This window comes from Heptranchias perlo, chromosome 12 (genome assembly GCF_035084215.1).
Source record: "Heptranchias perlo isolate sHepPer1 chromosome 12, sHepPer1.hap1, whole genome shotgun sequence".
NCBI classification, from domain to species: Eukaryota; Metazoa; Chordata; class Chondrichthyes; order Hexanchiformes; family Hexanchidae; genus Heptranchias; species Heptranchias perlo.
The window spans coordinates 64559415-64577116 of record NC_090336.1 but is presented as its reverse complement, the minus strand read 5'-3'; the positions used below and the strand labels follow the sequence as shown (position 1 = coordinate 64577116).

At 51.9% G+C, this 17702-nt stretch overlaps 10 pseudogenes; all 10 read left to right on the top strand.

Moving 5' to 3' along the window:
- Window positions 1-1026: 1026 nt before the first annotated feature.
- LOC137329070 (U2 spliceosomal RNA) lies at window positions 1027-1143 on the top strand (annotated as a pseudogene).
- A 971-nt stretch (window positions 1144-2114) lies between these two features.
- On the top strand, window positions 2115-2231 carry LOC137329345 (U2 spliceosomal RNA; annotated as a pseudogene).
- A 4566-nt stretch (window positions 2232-6797) lies between these two features.
- LOC137329757 (U2 spliceosomal RNA) lies at window positions 6798-6914 on the top strand (annotated as a pseudogene).
- A 1279-nt stretch (window positions 6915-8193) lies between these two features.
- LOC137329459 (U2 spliceosomal RNA) lies at window positions 8194-8310 on the top strand (annotated as a pseudogene).
- A 1308-nt stretch (window positions 8311-9618) lies between these two features.
- On the top strand, window positions 9619-9735 carry LOC137329068 (U2 spliceosomal RNA; annotated as a pseudogene).
- A 971-nt stretch (window positions 9736-10706) lies between these two features.
- On the top strand, window positions 10707-10823 carry LOC137329344 (U2 spliceosomal RNA; annotated as a pseudogene).
- A 975-nt stretch (window positions 10824-11798) lies between these two features.
- On the top strand, window positions 11799-11915 carry LOC137329343 (U2 spliceosomal RNA; annotated as a pseudogene).
- Window positions 11916-12889: 974 nt separating this feature from the next.
- LOC137328987 (U2 spliceosomal RNA) lies at window positions 12890-13006 on the top strand (annotated as a pseudogene).
- Window positions 13007-15063: 2057 nt separating this feature from the next.
- On the top strand, window positions 15064-15287 carry LOC137328583 (U2 spliceosomal RNA; annotated as a pseudogene).
- A 987-nt stretch (window positions 15288-16274) lies between these two features.
- On the top strand, window positions 16275-16391 carry LOC137329978 (U2 spliceosomal RNA; annotated as a pseudogene).
- Window positions 16392-17702: the final 1311 nt, after the last annotated feature.

Here is a 17702-nt window from a genome sequence, read left to right as displayed (position 1 = left end):
TGAAAGCTGCGCTCCCGAACTGGACTGACTGACTGTCTGTCTGTCTGTCTGTCCGTTTGTCAAGGGGTGGAAAAGGCGGCGGTGGTGGTGAGGGTGGAGCTTTACGCTCAGGAGGGGAGACTTTCTTTCAGAGGTGCCAATTCATCTGCAGCAGAAAGTCATCCCCCCCGACCGGGATTCGAAGCCCGGTCCTGACCACGAGACCACCGGGGAGAGTTGCCTCAAGTCCCTGAGGGACCTGGACACGAGGCCGAGGACACACGCACGCCTGCTGCACTGGCAGCAGCGACCAACAGGGGGCTGACCGGCTGATCCTTCCCTTTCACAGGCAGGCTTTTGGCCCTCGCTCAAACGACAAAGGTGTTCAGAAGGAAGTCCTGGGGGGAAGGCAGGCAGGGAGGGACGGACACAGGGAAGTCCGCACAAAACAGGTCCCCTGGAACCTCTGACCCAGAAAACCGGGTTCCTGGTGAAAGCAGTCCTGCCACTGACAGGACAATGGACAGGGCCCGGCAGCTTGAGACACATCTTTCTTTCAATAAGCAAGTTCTTTTTAAAAAAGTTTCCTTCCACAGCAGCTCTGAGTGTGAGAGAGAGAGAGGAGAGAGAGAGACACTGACTCACTGACTGACACCGACACACACACACACACACACACACACACACACACACACATATTATTTATTATTATTTTAAACGACAAAGGTGTTCAGAAGGAAGTCCTGGGGGGAAGGCAGGCAGGGAGGGACGGACACAGGGAAGTCCGCACAAAACAGGTCCCCTGGAACCTCTGACCCAGAAAAACGGGTTCCTGGTGAAAGCAGTCCTGCCATTGACATGACAATGGACAGGGCCCGGCAGCTTGAGACACATCTTTCTTTCAATAAGCAAGTTCTTTTTTAAAAAGTTTCCTTCCACAGCAGCTATGAGTGAGAGAGAGAGAGAGAGAGAGAGAGAGAGACACTGACTCACTGACTGATACTGACACCGACACACACACACACACACACACACACACACACACATATTATTTATTATTATTTTAAATTGATTTTTCGAACAGGGAGATGGAATAGGGGCTTGCTCCGTCCACTCCACGCATCGACCCAGTATTGCAGTGTTTCTGGGAACGGTGCAGCTCCCCGTGGGGAGATATTCAAAAGGAAAAACAGCTCTTTCCCAGTGTCTCTGTGTGTGTGTGTGTGTGTGTGTGTGTGTGTGTATTATGACTGAGAATAAAGCTGATATCTCTCTCTCTCTCTCTCTCTCTCACTCAGAGCTGCTGTGGAAGGAAACCGTTTTAAAAAGAACTTTCTCAGCTCAGTGGTATTTTTTTCTTCTCCAAGGCTGAGTGCCGCTCGCACGTAGCGATATAATTCAAAGTGCAAAATAACTTGGCGTCGTTGACTTTAAACAAGCAGGGTCTGCTTCCAAATGAAAGCTGCGCTCCCGAACTGGACTGTCTGTCTGTCTGTCTGTCTGCTTGTCAAGGGGAGGAAAAGGCGGCGGTGGTGGTGAGGGTGGAGCTTTACGCTCAGGAGGGGAGACTTTCTTTCAGAGGTGCCAATTAATCTGTAGCAGAAAGTCATCCCCCCCGACCGGGATTCGAAGCCCGGTCCTGACCACAAGACCACCGGGGAGAGTTGCCTCAAGTCCCTGAGGGACCTGGACACGAGGCCGAATACACACGCACGCCTGCTGCACTGGCAGCAGCGACCAACAGGGGGCTGACCGGCTGATCCTTCCCTTTCACAGGCAGGCTTTTGGCCCTCGCTGAAACGACAAAGGTGTTCAGAAGGAAGTCCTGGGGGGAAGGCAGGCAGGGAGGGACGGACACAGGGAAGTCCGCACAAAACAGGTCCCCTGGAACCTCTGACCCAGAAAACCGGGTTCCTGGTGAAAGCAGTCCTGCCATTGACATGACAATGGACAGGGCCCGGCAGCTTGAGACACATCTTTCTTTCAATATGCAAGTTCTTTTTAAAAAAGTTTCCTTCCACAGCAGCTCTGAGTGAGAGAGAGAGAGAGAGAGAGAGAGAGACACTGACTCACTGACTGATACTGACACCGACACACACACACACACACACACACACACACACACACACACACATATTATTTATTATTATTTTTAATTGATTTTTAGAACAGGGAGATGGAATAGGGGCTTGCTCCGTCCACTCCACGCATCGACCCAGTATTGCAGTGTCTCTGGGAACGGTGCAGCTCCCCGTGGGGAGATATTCAAAAGGAAAATCAGCTCTTTCCCAGTGTCTCTGTGTGTGTGTGTGTGTGTGTGTGTGTGTATTATTACTGAGAATAAAGCTGATATCTCTCTCTCTCTCTCTCTCCCTCTCTCTCTCTCACTCAGAGCTGCTGTGGAAGGAAACCGTTTTAAAAAGACCTTTCTCAGCTCAGTGGTATTTTTTTCTTCTCCAAGGCTGAGTGCCGCTCGCACGTAGCGATATAATTCAAAGTGCAAAATAACTTGGCGTCGTTGACTTTAAACAAGCAGGGTCTGCTTCCAAATGAAAGCTGCGCTCCCGAACTGGACTGACTGTCTGTCTGTCTGTCTGTCTGTTTGTCAAGGGGTGGAAAAGGCGGCGGTGGTGGTTAAGGGTGGAGCTTTACGCTCAGGAGGGGAGACTTTCTTTCAGAGGTGCCAATTAATCTGCAGCAGAAAGTCATCCCCCCCCGACCGGGATTCGAAGCCCGGTCCTGACCACGAGACCACCGGGGAGAGTTGCCTCAAGTCCCTGAGGGACCTGGACACGAGGCCGAGGACACACGCACGCCTGCTGCACTGGCAGCAGCGACCAGCAGGGTTCCGACCGGCTGATCCTTCCCTTTCACAGGCAGGCTTTTGGCCCTCGCTCAAACGACAAAGGTGTTCAGAAGGAAGTCCTGGGGGGAAGGCATGGAGGGACGGACACAGGGAAGTCCGCACAAAACAGGTCCCCTGGAACCTCTGACCCAGAAAACCGGGTTCCTGGTGAAAGCAGTCCTGCCCCGCCCTGCCATTAACATGACAATGGACAGGGCCCGGACCAGGCGCAGCGGACGGTAGCGAGCAGTCGGAGGGTGAAAATCCGCCAGTGGGTGAAAAGGAGAGCCGTGCGGTGAGAGGAGGCGGAAAGCGGTTCGCAGACTTTCGCTGTACCTCCGGCGGGCAGCGCCGCACCTCCGAGCGCTCGGTACCGTCCGCTGCGCCTCGTCCTGCCGCACGCGACGAGCCGTCCCCGGAGGAAATCGGCCTCGGCCTTCCTGAGATATCAGTCTCCAGGTGGGACAGAAAAACCGGGGGCCCCCGGCTCGCTTTCGGCGGCCCGCTAGTCGACTTCCCGTCGTGCGAACGCGATCCTTCCGGTACCTTTCGGTGCCCCTTGCCCGACTCTAGCTCCGGTGGTAAAGCGGAGTCGGTCGGTCTGACGGCCGCCGAGTTAGCAGGCGGAAAGCGGTTTGCAGCCTTTCGCTGTACCTCCGGCGGGCAGCGCCGCACCTCCGAGCGCTCGGTACCGTCCGCTGCGCCTCGTCCTGCCGCACGCGACGAGCCGTCCCCGGAGGAAATCGGCCTCGGCCCTCCTGAGATATCAGCCTCCATACGGGCGTCACAAATCAGTGGACATGGTCAGCTGCAAAGCAGTGTCATTACAACCTTTCATAAACGACAGGGCAGCACCGCACTGCACTGCACTGCACTGCACCCCACACTACATCACACTTGCCTGCCGGCCTGCCTGCCGCTGCCTACTCTCACCAGCGGACCAAAGTGAGGATAACACCCCGAAGCAAGCATCTCCCTTGCCGCCCACCAGCCCACACCAATCCCCTTGCCTGCCTCCCACAAATTCCACCAGCGAGGCAAAGTGAAAATCAACCCCCAAAAAACGCACTCCACACCGGCCATCGCCCGCTATACACCCCCCCCCCCCCCCCCCGGGGTGAATATTAAGCCCGAGAACACCGACTGTAACCAACTGCAGTGAAAAGTTGAAGTGGCAACTCATTAACCAGATTTACACTTGGCAACTCATAAACCAAATGAACAAAAAATCTGGTTAATGAGTTGCCCAAAATAAATCTGGTTAATGAGTTGCCACTTCAACTTTTCACTGCGGTTGGTTACAGTCGGTGTTCTCGGGCTTAATATTCACCCCGGGGGGGCGGGGTGGGTGATTCTGGGGGTAGTGTCCGGGAGGGTGAGCCTTTTATTCGGCAGGAGGCGTGTGGGGAAATCATCAACCTGTCAGACGATGAGTTGTCACAAACGCCATTGCTTAATGAAAGCTGCGCTCCCGAACTGGACTGACTGTCTGTCTGTCTGTCTGTCTGTTTGTCAAGGGGAGGAAAAGGCGGTGGCGGTGGTGGTGAGGGTGGAGCATTCCGCTCAGGAGGGGAGACTTTCCTTCATGCCAATTAATCTGCAGCAGAAAGTCATCCCCCCCCGACCGGGATTCGAAGCCCGGTCCTGACCACGAGACCACCGGGGAGAGCTGCCTCAAGTCCCTGAGGGACCTGGACACGAGGCCGAGGACACACGCACGCCTGCTGCACTGGCAGCAGCGACCAGCAGGGGGCTGACCGGCTGATCCTTCCCTTTCACAGGCAGGCTTTTGGCCCTCGCTCAAACGACAAAGGTGTTCAGAAGGAAGTCCTGGGGGGGAGGGAGGGAGGCAGGGAAATCAGCACAAAGCAGGTCCCCTGGAATCTCACACCTGCGTCCCAGAAAACAGGTCTCCTGGTCAAAGCAGTCCTGCCCCGTCCTGCCATTAACGTGACAATGGACAGGGCCCGGCAGCTTGAGACACATCTTTTTTTCAATATGCAAGTTCTTTTTAAAAAGGTTTCCTTCCACAGCAGCTCTGAGTAAGAGTGAGAGAGAGAGAGAGAGAGAGAGAGACTGACACTGACACTGACACTGACACTGACACACACACACACACACACACACACACACACCGTCTCCCATCCGATTGGTGGACTATGGGATTGAAAATCGAACTTTGAGTTTCAATGCAGGGGGGAGAGCGCGAACGCAGCCCCTCCCAACTACCACACGCGCGTTGTTGTTGTTGTAATATAGAACTGCAAGTTGCCGTTGTCGTGGTCGTTTCGAATCAGCACAAAGTAGGTGCCTCCCTGGAATGTCACACCTGCGTCCCAGAAAACAGGTCTCCCGGTCAAAGCAGTCCCGCCCCGCCCTGGGATTAACATGACAACGGACAGGGCCCAGTCAGGGAGCAGCTTGAGAGACACCTTTCAATAGGCGCTTCTGAAACATTAACGCCTTGTTTCTTCCGACAGTTTAACCAGCGATTAACATGACAACGGACAGGGCCCAGTCAGGGAGCAGCTTGAGAGACACCTTTCAATAGGCGCTTCTGAAACATTAACGCCTTGTTTCTTCCGACAGTTTAACCAGCGATTAACATGACAACGGACAGGGCCCAGTCAGGGAGCAGCTTGAGAGACACCTTTCAATAGGCGCTTCTGAAACATTAACGCCTTGTTTCTTTCGACAGTTTAACCAGCCTTTAACACGCCTTGTGTTTTTATTTCCCATTTCCAGCCAGCCAGCCAGCCAGCCAGCCAGCCAGCCGAGCCGAGCCAGCATCTGCAGTATTTTTTTTGATTGGTCTTGCCTGCCGTGGAATGAATGTTTCAACACGAGCTGCTGATTGTCAGCACCTCACCTCTTTCTCAATTGGCCGTTGCAATCTCACTCACTCGCTGTGAGACACGTCACGTCACTAGTTTTACTCAAAGAGGTTTCCTTCCACGGCAGTGAGTTAGTGACTGAGACTGACTGACGGAGGTCCGTTGAGACACAACCCTCCCCCATCTGATTGGTGGCCTACTGGCAAATTTACCAATCTGTCAAGCAATCCTGGCAAGAAAGGAAAAAACGGCAACTTCTTTAAACTCATCCACTGTTGCAATTAGAAACGGTGGCAAAAAATGTGGCCAGAGTGGGAGAGAACGGCAGTGCTTCGAGACTGCTTTCAACACCGGCAGCCAGAGAACAAAGAGGGAGGGCAAACAGGACCCGAGATCAATTCGCATCGAGCGCGGTATCGCTTCTCGGCCTTTTGGCTAAGATCGAGCGTGTTCCTTTTCGGGCTTATTTGGATCTGAGCGGACTGGAACGCTGGCCGCGACCTCGTGCGCTCGCAAAGTGCGGACTTTGCTGTGATTGGTCGTTTGTGTGCTGGCTCCGCCCCTAAATTTGCATAAGGACCAAATCAACACTGCAATGGCAGGGAAGGGTTCCTGGTGAAAGCAGTCCTGCCACTGACATGACAATGGACAGGGCCCGGCAGCTTGAGACACATCTTTCTTTCAATATGCAAGTCCTTTTTAAAAAAGTTTCCTTCCACAGCAGCTCTGAGTGAGAGAGAGAGAGAGAGAGAGACTGACTCACTGACTGATACTGACACCGACACACACACACACACACACACACATTATTTATTATTATTTTAAACGACAAAGCTGTTCAGAAGGAAGTCCTGGGGGGAAGGCAGGCAGGGAGGGACGGACACAGGGAAGTCCGCACAAAACAGGTCCCCTGGAACCTCTGACCCAGAAAAACGGGTTCCTGGTGAAAGCAGTCCTGCCATTGACATGACAATGGACAGGGCCCGGCAGCTTGAGACACATCTTTCTTTCAATATGCAAGTTCTTTTTAAAAAAGTTTCCTTCCACAGCAGCTCTGAGTAAGAGAGAGAGAGAGAGAGAGACACTCACTCACTGACTGATACTGACACCGACACACACACACACACACACACACACATATTATTTATTATTATTTTTAATTGATTTTTAGAACAGGGAGATGGACTAGGGGCTTGCTCCGTCCACTCCACGCATCGACCCAGTATTGCAGTGTTTCTGGGAACGGTGCAGCTCCCCGTGGGGAGATATTCAAAAGGAAAAACAGCTGTTTCCCAGTGTCTCTGTGTGTGTGTGTGTGTGTGTTATTACTGAGAATAAAGCTGATATCTCTCTCTCTCTCTCTCTCTCTCTCACTCAGAGCTGCTGTGGAAGGAAACCGTTTTAAAAAGAACTTTCTCAGCTCAGTGGTATTTTTTTCTTCTCCAAGGCTGAGTGCCGCTCGCACGTAGCGATATAATTCAAAGTGCAAAATAACTTGGCGTCGTTGACTTTAAACAAGCAGGGTCTGCTTCCAAATGAAAGCTGCGCTCCCGAACTGGACTGTCTGTCTGTCTGACTGTCTGTTTGTCAAGGGGTGGAAAAGGCGGTGGTGGTGGTGAGGGTGGAGCATTACGCTCAGGAGGGGAGACTTTCTTTCAGAGGTGCCAATTAATCTGTAGCAGAAAGTCATCCCCCCCGACCGGGATTCGAAGCCCGGTCCTGACCACGAGACCACCGGGGAGAGTTGCCTCAAGTCCCTGAGGGACCTGGACACGAGGCCGAGGACACACGCACGCCTGCTGCACTGGCAGCAGCGACCAACAGGGGGCTGACCGGCTGATCCTTCCCTTTCACAGGCAGGTTTTTGGCCCTCGCTCAAACGACAAAGGTGTTCAGAAGGAAGTCCTGGGGGGAAGGCAGGCAGGGAGGGACGGACACAGGGAAGTCCGCACAAAACAGGTCCCCTGGAACCTCTGACCCACAAAACCGGGTTCCTGGTGAAAGCAGTCCTGCCATTGACAGGACAATGGACAGGGCCCGGCAGCTTGAGACACATCTTTCTTTCAATAAGCAAGTTCTTTTTAAAAAAGTTTCCTTCCACAGCAGCTCTGAGTGAGAGAGAGAGAGAGAGAGAGAGAGAGAGAGAGACACTGACTCACTGACTGATACTGACACCGACACACACACACACACATTATTTATTATTATTTTAAACGACAAAGCTGTTCAGAAGGAAGTCCTGGGGGGAAGGCAGGCAGGGAGGGACGGACACAGGGAAGTCCGCACAAAACAGGTCCTTTGGAACCTCTGACCCACAAAACCGGGTTCCTGGTGAAAGCAGTCCTGCCATTGACATGACAATGGACAGGGCCCGGCAGCTTGAGACACATCTTTCTTTCAATATGCAAGTTCTTTTTAAAAAAGTTTCCTTCCACAGCAGCTCTGAGTGAGAGAGAGAGAGAGAGAGAGAGAGACACTGACTGACTGACTGATACTGACACCGACACACACACACACACACACACACACACACATATTATTTATTATTATTTTTAATTGATTTTTAGAACAGGGAGATGGAATAGGGGCTTGCTCCGTCCACTCCACGCATCGACCCAGTATTGCAGTGTTTCTGGGAACGGTGCAGCTCCCCGTGGGGAGATATTCAAAAGGAAAATCAGCTCTTTCCCAGTGTCTCTGTGTGTGTGTGTGTGTGTGTGTGTGTATTATTACTGAGAATAAAGCTGATATCTCTCTCTCTCTCTCACTCAGAGCTGCTGTGGAAGGAAACCTTTTTAAAAAGAACTTTCTCAGCTCAGTGGTATTTTTTTCTTCTCCAAGGCTGAGTGCCGCTCGCACGTAGCGATATAATTCAAAGTGCAAAATAACTTGGCGTCGTTGACTTGAAACAAGCAGGGTCTGCTTCCAAATGAAAGCTGCGCTCCCGAACTGGACTGACTGACTGTCTGTCTGTCTGTCTGTCCGTTTGTCAAGGGGTGGAAAAGGCGGCGGTGGTGGTGAGGGTGGAGCTTTACGCTCAGGAGGGGAGACTTTCTTTCAGAGGTGCCAATTCATCTGCAGCAGAAAGTCATCCCCCCCGACCGGGATTCGAAGCCCGGTCCTGACCACGAGACCACCGGGGAGAGTTGCCTCAAGTCCCTGAGGGACCTGGACACGAGGCCGAGGACACACGCACGCCTGCTGCACTGGCAGCAGCGACCAACAGGGGGCTGACCGGCTGATCCTTCCCTTTCACAGGCAGGCTTTTGGCCCTCGCTCAAACGACAAAGGTGTTCAGAAGGAAGTCCTGGGGGGAAGGCAGGCAGGGAGGGACGGACACAGGGAAGTCCGCACAAAACAGGTCCCCTGGAACCTCTGACCCAGAAAACCGGGTTCCTGGTGAAAGCAGTCCTGCCACTGACAGGACAATGGACAGGGCCCGGCAGCTTGAGACACATCTTTCTTTCAATAAGCAAGTTCTTTTTAAAAAAGTTTCCTTCCACAGCAGCTCTGAGTGTGAGAGAGAGAGAGGAGAGAGAGAGACACTGACTCACTGACTGACACCGACACACACACACACACACACACACACACACACACACACACACATATTATTTATTATTATTTTAAACGACAAAGGTGTTCAGAAGGAAGTCCTGGGGGGAAGGCAGGCAGGGAGGGACGGACACAGGGAAGTCCGCACAAAACAGGTCCCCTGGAACCTCTGACCCAGAAAAACGGGTTCCTGGTGAAAGCAGTCCTGCCATTGACATGACAATGGACAGGGCCCGGCAGCTTGAGACACATCTTTCTTTCAATAAGCAAGTTCTTTTTTAAAAAGTTTCCTTCCACAGCAGCTATGAGTGAGAGAGAGAGAGAGAGAGAGAGAGAGAGACACTGACTCACTGACTGATACTGACACCGACACACACACACACACACACACACACACACACACATATTATTTATTATTATTTTAAATTGATTTTTCGAACAGGGAGATGGAATAGGGGCTTGCTCCGTCCACTCCACGCATCGACCCAGTATTGCAGTGTTTCTGGGAACGGTGCAGCTCCCCGTGGGGAGATATTCAAAAGGAAAAACAGCTCTTTCCCAGTGTCTCTGTGTGTGTGTGTGTGTGTGTGTGTGTGTGTGTATTATGACTGAGAATAAAGCTGATATCTCTCTCTCTCTCTCTCTCTCTCACTCAGAGCTGCTGTGGAAGGAAACCGTTTTAAAAAGAACTTTCTCAGCTCAGTGGTATTTTTTTCTTCTCCAAGGCTGAGTGCCGCTCGCACGTAGCGATATAATTCAAAGTGCAAAATAACTTGGCGTCGTTGACTTTAAACAAGCAGGGTCTGCTTCCAAATGAAAGCTGCGCTCCCGAACTGGACTGTCTGTCTGTCTGTCTGTCTGCTTGTCAAGGGGAGGAAAAGGCGGCGGTGGTGGTGAGGGTGGAGCTTTACGCTCAGGAGGGGAGACTTTCTTTCAGAGGTGCCAATTAATCTGTAGCAGAAAGTCATCCCCCCCGACCGGGATTCGAAGCCCGGTCCTGACCACAAGACCACCGGGGAGAGTTGCCTCAAGTCCCTGAGGGACCTGGACACGAGGCCGAATACACACGCACGCCTGCTGCACTGGCAGCAGCGACCAACAGGGGGCTGACCGGCTGATCCTTCCCTTTCACAGGCAGGCTTTTGGCCCTCGCTGAAACGACAAAGGTGTTCAGAAGGAAGTCCTGGGGGGAAGGCAGGCAGGGAGGGACGGACACAGGGAAGTCCGCACAAAACAGGTCCCCTGGAACCTCTGACCCAGAAAACCGGGTTCCTGGTGAAAGCAGTCCTGCCATTGACATGACAATGGACAGGGCCCGGCAGCTTGAGACACATCTTTCTTTCAATATGCAAGTTCTTTTTAAAAAAGTTTCCTTCCACAGCAGCTCTGAGTGAGAGAGAGAGAGAGAGAGAGAGAGAGACACTGACTCACTGACTGATACTGACACCGACACACACACACACACACACACACACACACACACACACACACATATTATTTATTATTATTTTTAATTGATTTTTAGAACAGGGAGATGGAATAGGGGCTTGCTCCGTCCACTCCACGCATCGACCCAGTATTGCAGTGTCTCTGGGAACGGTGCAGCTCCCCGTGGGGAGATATTCAAAAGGAAAATCAGCTCTTTCCCAGTGTCTCTGTGTGTGTGTGTGTGTGTGTGTGTGTGTATTATTACTGAGAATAAAGCTGATATCTCTCTCTCTCTCTCTCTCCCTCTCTCTCTCTCACTCAGAGCTGCTGTGGAAGGAAACCGTTTTAAAAAGACCTTTCTCAGCTCAGTGGTATTTTTTTCTTCTCCAAGGCTGAGTGCCGCTCGCACGTAGCGATATAATTCAAAGTGCAAAATAACTTGGCGTCGTTGACTTTAAACAAGCAGGGTCTGCTTCCAAATGAAAGCTGCGCTCCCGAACTGGACTGACTGTCTGTCTGTCTGTCTGTCTGTTTGTCAAGGGGTGGAAAAGGCGGCGGTGGTGGTTAAGGGTGGAGCTTTACGCTCAGGAGGGGAGACTTTCTTTCAGAGGTGCCAATTAATCTGCAGCAGAAAGTCATCCCCCCCCGACCGGGATTCGAAGCCCGGTCCTGACCACGAGACCACCGGGGAGAGTTGCCTCAAGTCCCTGAGGGACCTGGACACGAGGCCGAGGACACACGCACGCCTGCTGCACTGGCAGCAGCGACCAGCAGGGTTCCGACCGGCTGATCCTTCCCTTTCACAGGCAGGCTTTTGGCCCTCGCTCAAACGACAAAGGTGTTCAGAAGGAAGTCCTGGGGGGAAGGCATGGAGGGACGGACACAGGGAAGTCCGCACAAAACAGGTCCCCTGGAACCTCTGACCCAGAAAACCGGGTTCCTGGTGAAAGCAGTCCTGCCATTGACATGACAATGGACAGGGCCCGGCAGCTTGAGACACATCTTTCTTTCAATATGCAAGTTCTTTTTAAAAAAGTTTCCTTCCACAGCAGCTCTGAGTGAGAGAGAGAGAGAGAGAGAGAGAGAGACACTGACTCACTGACTGATACTGACACCGACACACACACACACACACACACACACACACACACACACATATTATTTATTATTATTTTTAATTGATTTTTAGAACAGGGAGATGGAATAGGGGCTTGCTCCGTCCACTCCACGCATCGACCCAGTATTGCAGTGTCTCTGGGAACGGTGCAGCTCCCCGTGGGGAGATATTCAAAAGGAAAATCAGCTCTTTCCCAGTGTCTCTGTGTGTGTGTGTGTGTGTGTGTGTGTGTATTATTACTGAGAATAAAGCTGATATCTCTCTCTCTCTCTCTCTCCCTCTCTCTCTCTCACTCAGAGCTGCTGTGGAAGGAAACCTTTTTAAAAAGAACTTTCTCAGCTCAGTGGTATTTTTTTCTTCTCCAAGGCTGAGTGCCGCTCGCACGTAGCGATATAATTCAAAGTGCAAAATAACTTGGCGTCGTTGACTTTAAACAAGCAGGGTCTGCTTCCAAATGAAAGCTGCGCTCCCGAACTGGACTGACTGTCTGTCTGTCTGTCTGTCTGTTTGTCAAGGGGTGGAAAAGGCGGTGGTGGTGGTGAGGGTGGAGCATTACGCACAGGAGGGGAGACTTTCTTTCAGAGGTGCCAATTAATCTGCAGCAGAAAGTCATCCCCCCCCAACCGGGATTCGAAGCCCGGTCCTGACCACGAGACCACCGGGGAGAGTTGCCTCAAGTCCCTGAGGGACCTGGACACGAGGCCGAATACACACGCACGCCTGCTGCACTGGCAGCAGCGACCAGCAGGGGGCTGACCGGCTGATCCTTCCCTTTCACAGGCAGGCTTTTGGCCCTCGCTCAAACGACAAAGGTGTTCAGAAGGAAGTCCTGGGGGGAAGGCAGGCAGGGAGGGACGGACACAGGGAAGTCCGCACAAAACAGGTCCCCTGGAACCTCTGACCCAGAAAACCGGGTTCCTGGTGAAAGCAGTCCTGCCATTGACATGACAATGGACAGGGCCCGGCAGCTTGAGACACATCTTTCTTTCAATAAGCAAGTTCTTTTTAAAAAAGTTTCCTTCCACAGCAGCTCTGAGTGTGAGGGAGAGAGAGAGAGAGAGAGAGAGAGACACTGACTGACTGACTGATACTGACACCGACACACACACACACACACACACACACACACATATTATTTATTATTATTTTAAATTGATTTTTAGAACAGGGAGATGGAATAGGGGCTTGCTCCGTCCACTCCACGCATCGACCCAGTATTGCAGTGTCTCTGGGAACGGTGCAGCTCCCCGTGGGGAGATATTCAAAAGGAAAAACAGCTCTTTCCCAGTGTCTCTGTGTGTGTGTGTGTGTGTGTGTGTGTGTATTATTACTGAGAATAAAGCTGATATCTCTCTCTCTCTCTCTCTCTCTCTCTCTCTCACTCAGAGCTGCTGTGGAAGGAAACCGTTTTAAAAAGACCTTTCTCAGCTCAGTGGTATTTTTTTCTTCTCCAAGGCTGAGTGCCGCTCGCACGTAGCGATATAATTCAAAGTGCAAAATAACTTGGCGTCGTTGACTTTAAACAAGCAGGGTCTGCTTCCAAATGAAAGCTGCGCTCCCGAACTGGACTGACTGTCTGTCTGTCTGTCTGTCTGTTTGTCAAGGGGTGGAAAAGGCGGCGGTGGTGGTTAAGGGTGGAGCTTTACGCTCAGGAGGGGAGACTTTCTTTCAGAGGTGCCAATTAATCTGCAGCAGAAAGTCATCCCCCCCCGACCGGGATTCGAAGCCCGGTCCTGACCACGAGACCACCGGGGAGAGTTGCCTCAAGTCCCTGAGGGACCTGGACACGAGGCCGAGGACACACGCACGCCTGCTGCACTGGCAGCAGCGACCAGCAGGGGGCTGACCGGCTGATCCTTCCCTTTCACAGGCAGGCTTTTGGCCCTCGCTCAAACGACAAAGGTGTTCAGAAGGAAGTCCTGGGGGGGAGGGAGGGAGGCAGGGAAATCAGCACAAAGCAGGTCCCCTGGAATCTCACACCTGCGTCCCAGAAAACAGGTCTCCTGGTCAAAGCAGTCCTGCCCCGTCCTGCCATTAACGTGACAATGGACAGGGCCCGGCAGCTTGAGACACATCTTTTTTTCAATATGCAAGTTCTTTTTAAAAAGGTTTCCTTCCACAGCAGCTCTGAGTAAGAGTGAGAGAGAGAGAGAGAGAGAGAGAGACTGACACTGACACTGACACTGACACACACACACACACACACACACACACACACCGTCTCCCATCCGATTGGTGGACTATGGGATTGAAAATCGAACTTTGAGTTTCAATGCAGGGGGGAGAGCGCGAACGCAGCCCCTCCCAACTACCACACGCGCGTTGTTGTTGTTGTAATATAGAACTGCAAGTTGCCGTTGTCGTGGTCGTTTCGAATCAGCACAAAGTAGGTGCCTCCCTGGAATGTCACACCTGCGTCCCAGAAAACAGGTCTCCCGGTCAAAGCAGTCCCGCCCCGCCCTGGGATTAACGTGACAATGGACAGGGCCCAGTCAGGGAGCAGCTTGAGAGACGTCTTTCAATAGGCGCTTCTGAAACATTAACGCCTTGTTTCTTTCGACAGTTTAACCAGCCTTTAACACGCCTTGTGTTTTTATTTCCCATTTCCAGCCAGCCAGCCAGCCAGCCAGCCAGCCAGCCAGCCGAGCCGAGCCAGCATCTGCAGTATTTTTTTTGATTGGTCTTGCCTGCCGTGGAATGAATGTTTCAACACGAGCTGCTGATTGTCAGCACCTCACCTCTTTCTCAATTGGCCGTTGCAATCTCACTCGCTCGCTCATTGTGAGACACGTCACGTCACTAGTTTTACTCAAAGAGGTTTCCTTCCACGGCAGTTCGTTAGTGACTGAGACTGACTGACGGAGGTCCGTTGAGACACAACCCTCTCCCATCTGATTGGTGGCCTACTGGCAAATTTACCAATCTGTCAAGCAATCCTGGCAAGAAAGGAAAAAACGGCAACTTCTTTAAACTCATCCACTGTTGCAATTAGAAACGGTGGCAAAAAATGTGGCCAGAGTGGGAGAGAACGGCAGTGCTTCGAGACTGCTTTCAACACCGGCAGCCAGAGAACAAAGAGGGAGGGCAAACAGGACCCGAGATCAATTCGCATCGAGCGCGGTATCGCTTCTCGGCCTTTTGGCTAAGATCAAGTGGTCAAGTGGGGGAAGGCAACCATTTGGAGCCTTCCTGCCATTGTATGCCGGGGGGATGCAGTCAGGGAGAAATCCCCTCGGGCAGAGTGTAGAGCTTTGGCTTGTAGAGCTTTGGCTTGATGTAATGTCACTGCAAGGAATCTGGAATGAATCTGTAAGGCAATAAGGCACCCCAGAGTGTCAGAAAAAAAAAAAAAAAAAAAAAAAAAAAAAAAAAAAAATCTGTTCTTATCAGTTTAATATCTGATACGTCCCCTATCTGGGGACCATATATTAAATTGATTTTTGGAACAGGGAGATGGACTAGGGGCTTGCTCCGTCCACTCCACGCATCGACCCAGTATTGCAGTGTCTCTGGGAACGGTGCAGCTCCCTGTGGGGAGATATTCAAAAGGAAAAACAGCTCTTTCCCAGTGTCTCTGTGTGTGTGTGTGTGTGTGTGTGTGTGTGTGTGTGTGTGTGTGTGTGTGTGTATTATTACTGAGAATAAAGCTGATATCTCTCTCTCTCTCTCTCTCTCTCTCTTACACTCAGAGCTGCTGTGGAAGGAAACCGTTTTAAAAAGAACTTTCTCAGCTCAGTGGTATTTTTTTCTTCTCCAAGGCTGAGTGCCGCTCGCACGGAGCGATATAATTCAAAGTGCAAAATAACTTGGCGTCGTTGACTTGAAACAAGCAGGGTCTGCTTCCAAATGAAAGCTGCGCTCCCGAACTGGACTGACTGTCTGTCTGTCTGTCTGTTTGTCAAGGGGTGGAAAAGGTGGCGGTGGTGGTGAGGGTGGAGCTTTACGCTCAGGAGGGGAGACTTTCTTTCAGAGGTGCCAATTAATCTGCAGCAGAAAGTCATCCCCCCCGACCGGGATTCGAAGCCCGGTCCTGACCACGAGACCACCGGGGAGAGATGCCTCAAGTCCCTGAGGGACCTGGACACGAGGCCGAGGACACACGCACGCCTGCTGCACTGGCAGCAGCGACCAACAGGGGGCTGACCGGCTGATCCTTCCCTTTCACAGGCAGGCTTTTGGCCCTCGCTCAAACGACAAAGGTGTTCAGAAGGAAGTCCTGGGGGGAAGGCAGGCAGGGAGGGACGGACACAGGGAAGTCCGCACAAAACAGGTCCCCTGGAACCTCTGACCCACAAAACCGGGTTCCTGGTGAAAGCAGTCCTGCCACTGACATGACAATGGACAGGGCCCGGCAGCTTGAGACACATCTTTCTTTCAATAAGCAAGTCCTTTTTAAAAAAGTTTCCTTCCACAGCAGCTCTGAGAGAGAGAGAGAGAGAGAGAGAGAGAGACACTGACTGACTGACTGACTGATACTGACACCGACACACACACACACACACACACACACACACATATTATTTATTATTATTTTTAATTGATTTTTAGAACAGGGAGATGGACTAGGGGCTTGCTCTGTCCACTCCACGCATCGACCCAGTATTGCAGTGTTTCTGGGAACGGTGCAGCTCCCCGTGGGGAGATATTCAAAAGGAAAATCAGCTCTTTCCCAGTGTCTCTGTGTGTGTGTGTGTGTGTGTGTGTGTGTATTATTACTGAGAATAAAGCTGATATCTCTCTCTCTCTCTCTCTCTCTCTCTCTCACACTCAGAGCTGCTGTGGAAGCAAACCTTTTTAAAAAGAACTTTCTCAGCTCAGTGGTATTTTTTTCTTCTCCAAGGCTGAGTGCCGCTCGCACGTAGCGATATAATTCAAAGTGCAAAATAACTTGGCGTCGTTGACTTGAAACAAGCAGGGTCTGCTTCCAAATGAAAGCTGCGCTCCCGAACTGGACTGACTGACTGTCTGTCTGTCTGTCTGTCCGTTTGTCAAGGGGTGGAAAAGGCGGCGGTGGTGGTGAGGGTGGAGCTTTACGCTCAGGAGGGGAGACTTTCTTTCAGAGGTGCCAATTCATCTGCAGCAGAAAGTCATCCCCCCCGACCGGGATTCGAAGCCCGGTCCTGACCACGAGACCACCGGGGAGAGTTGCCTCAAGTCCCTGAGGGACCTGGACACGAGGCCGAGGACACACGCACGCCTGCTGCACTGGCAGCAGCGACCAACAGGGGGCTGACCGGCTGATCCTTCCCTTTCACAGGCAGGCTTTTGGCCCTCGCTCAAACGACAAAGGTGTTCAGAAGGAAGTCCTGGGGGGAAGGCAGGCAGGGAGGGACGGACACAGGGAAGTCCGCACAAAACAGGTCCCCTGGAACCTCTGACCCAGAAAACCGGGTTCCTGGTGAAAGCAGTCCTGCCACTGACAGGACAATGGACAGGGCCCGGCAGCTTGAGACACATCTTTCTTTCAATAAGCAAGTTCTTTTTAAAAAAGTTTCCTTCCACAGCAGCTCTGAGTGTGAGAGAGAGAGAGGAGAGAGAGAGACACTGACTCACTGACTGACACCGACACACACACACACACACACACACACACACACACACACACATATTATTTATTATTATTTTAAACGACAAAGGTGTTCAGAAGGAAGTCCTGGGGGGAAGGCAGGCAGGGAGGGACGGACACAGGGAAGTCCGCACAAAACAGGTCCCCTGGAACCTCTGACCCAGAAAAACGGGTTCCTGGTGAAAGCAGTCCTGCCATTGACATGACAATGGACAGGGCCCGGCAGCTTGAGACACATCTTTCTTTCAATAAGCAAGTTCTTTTTTAAAAAGTTTCCTTCCACAGCAGCTATGAGTGAGAGAGAGAGAGAGAGAGAGAGAGAGAGACACTGACTCACTGACTGATACTGACACCGACACACACACACACACACACACA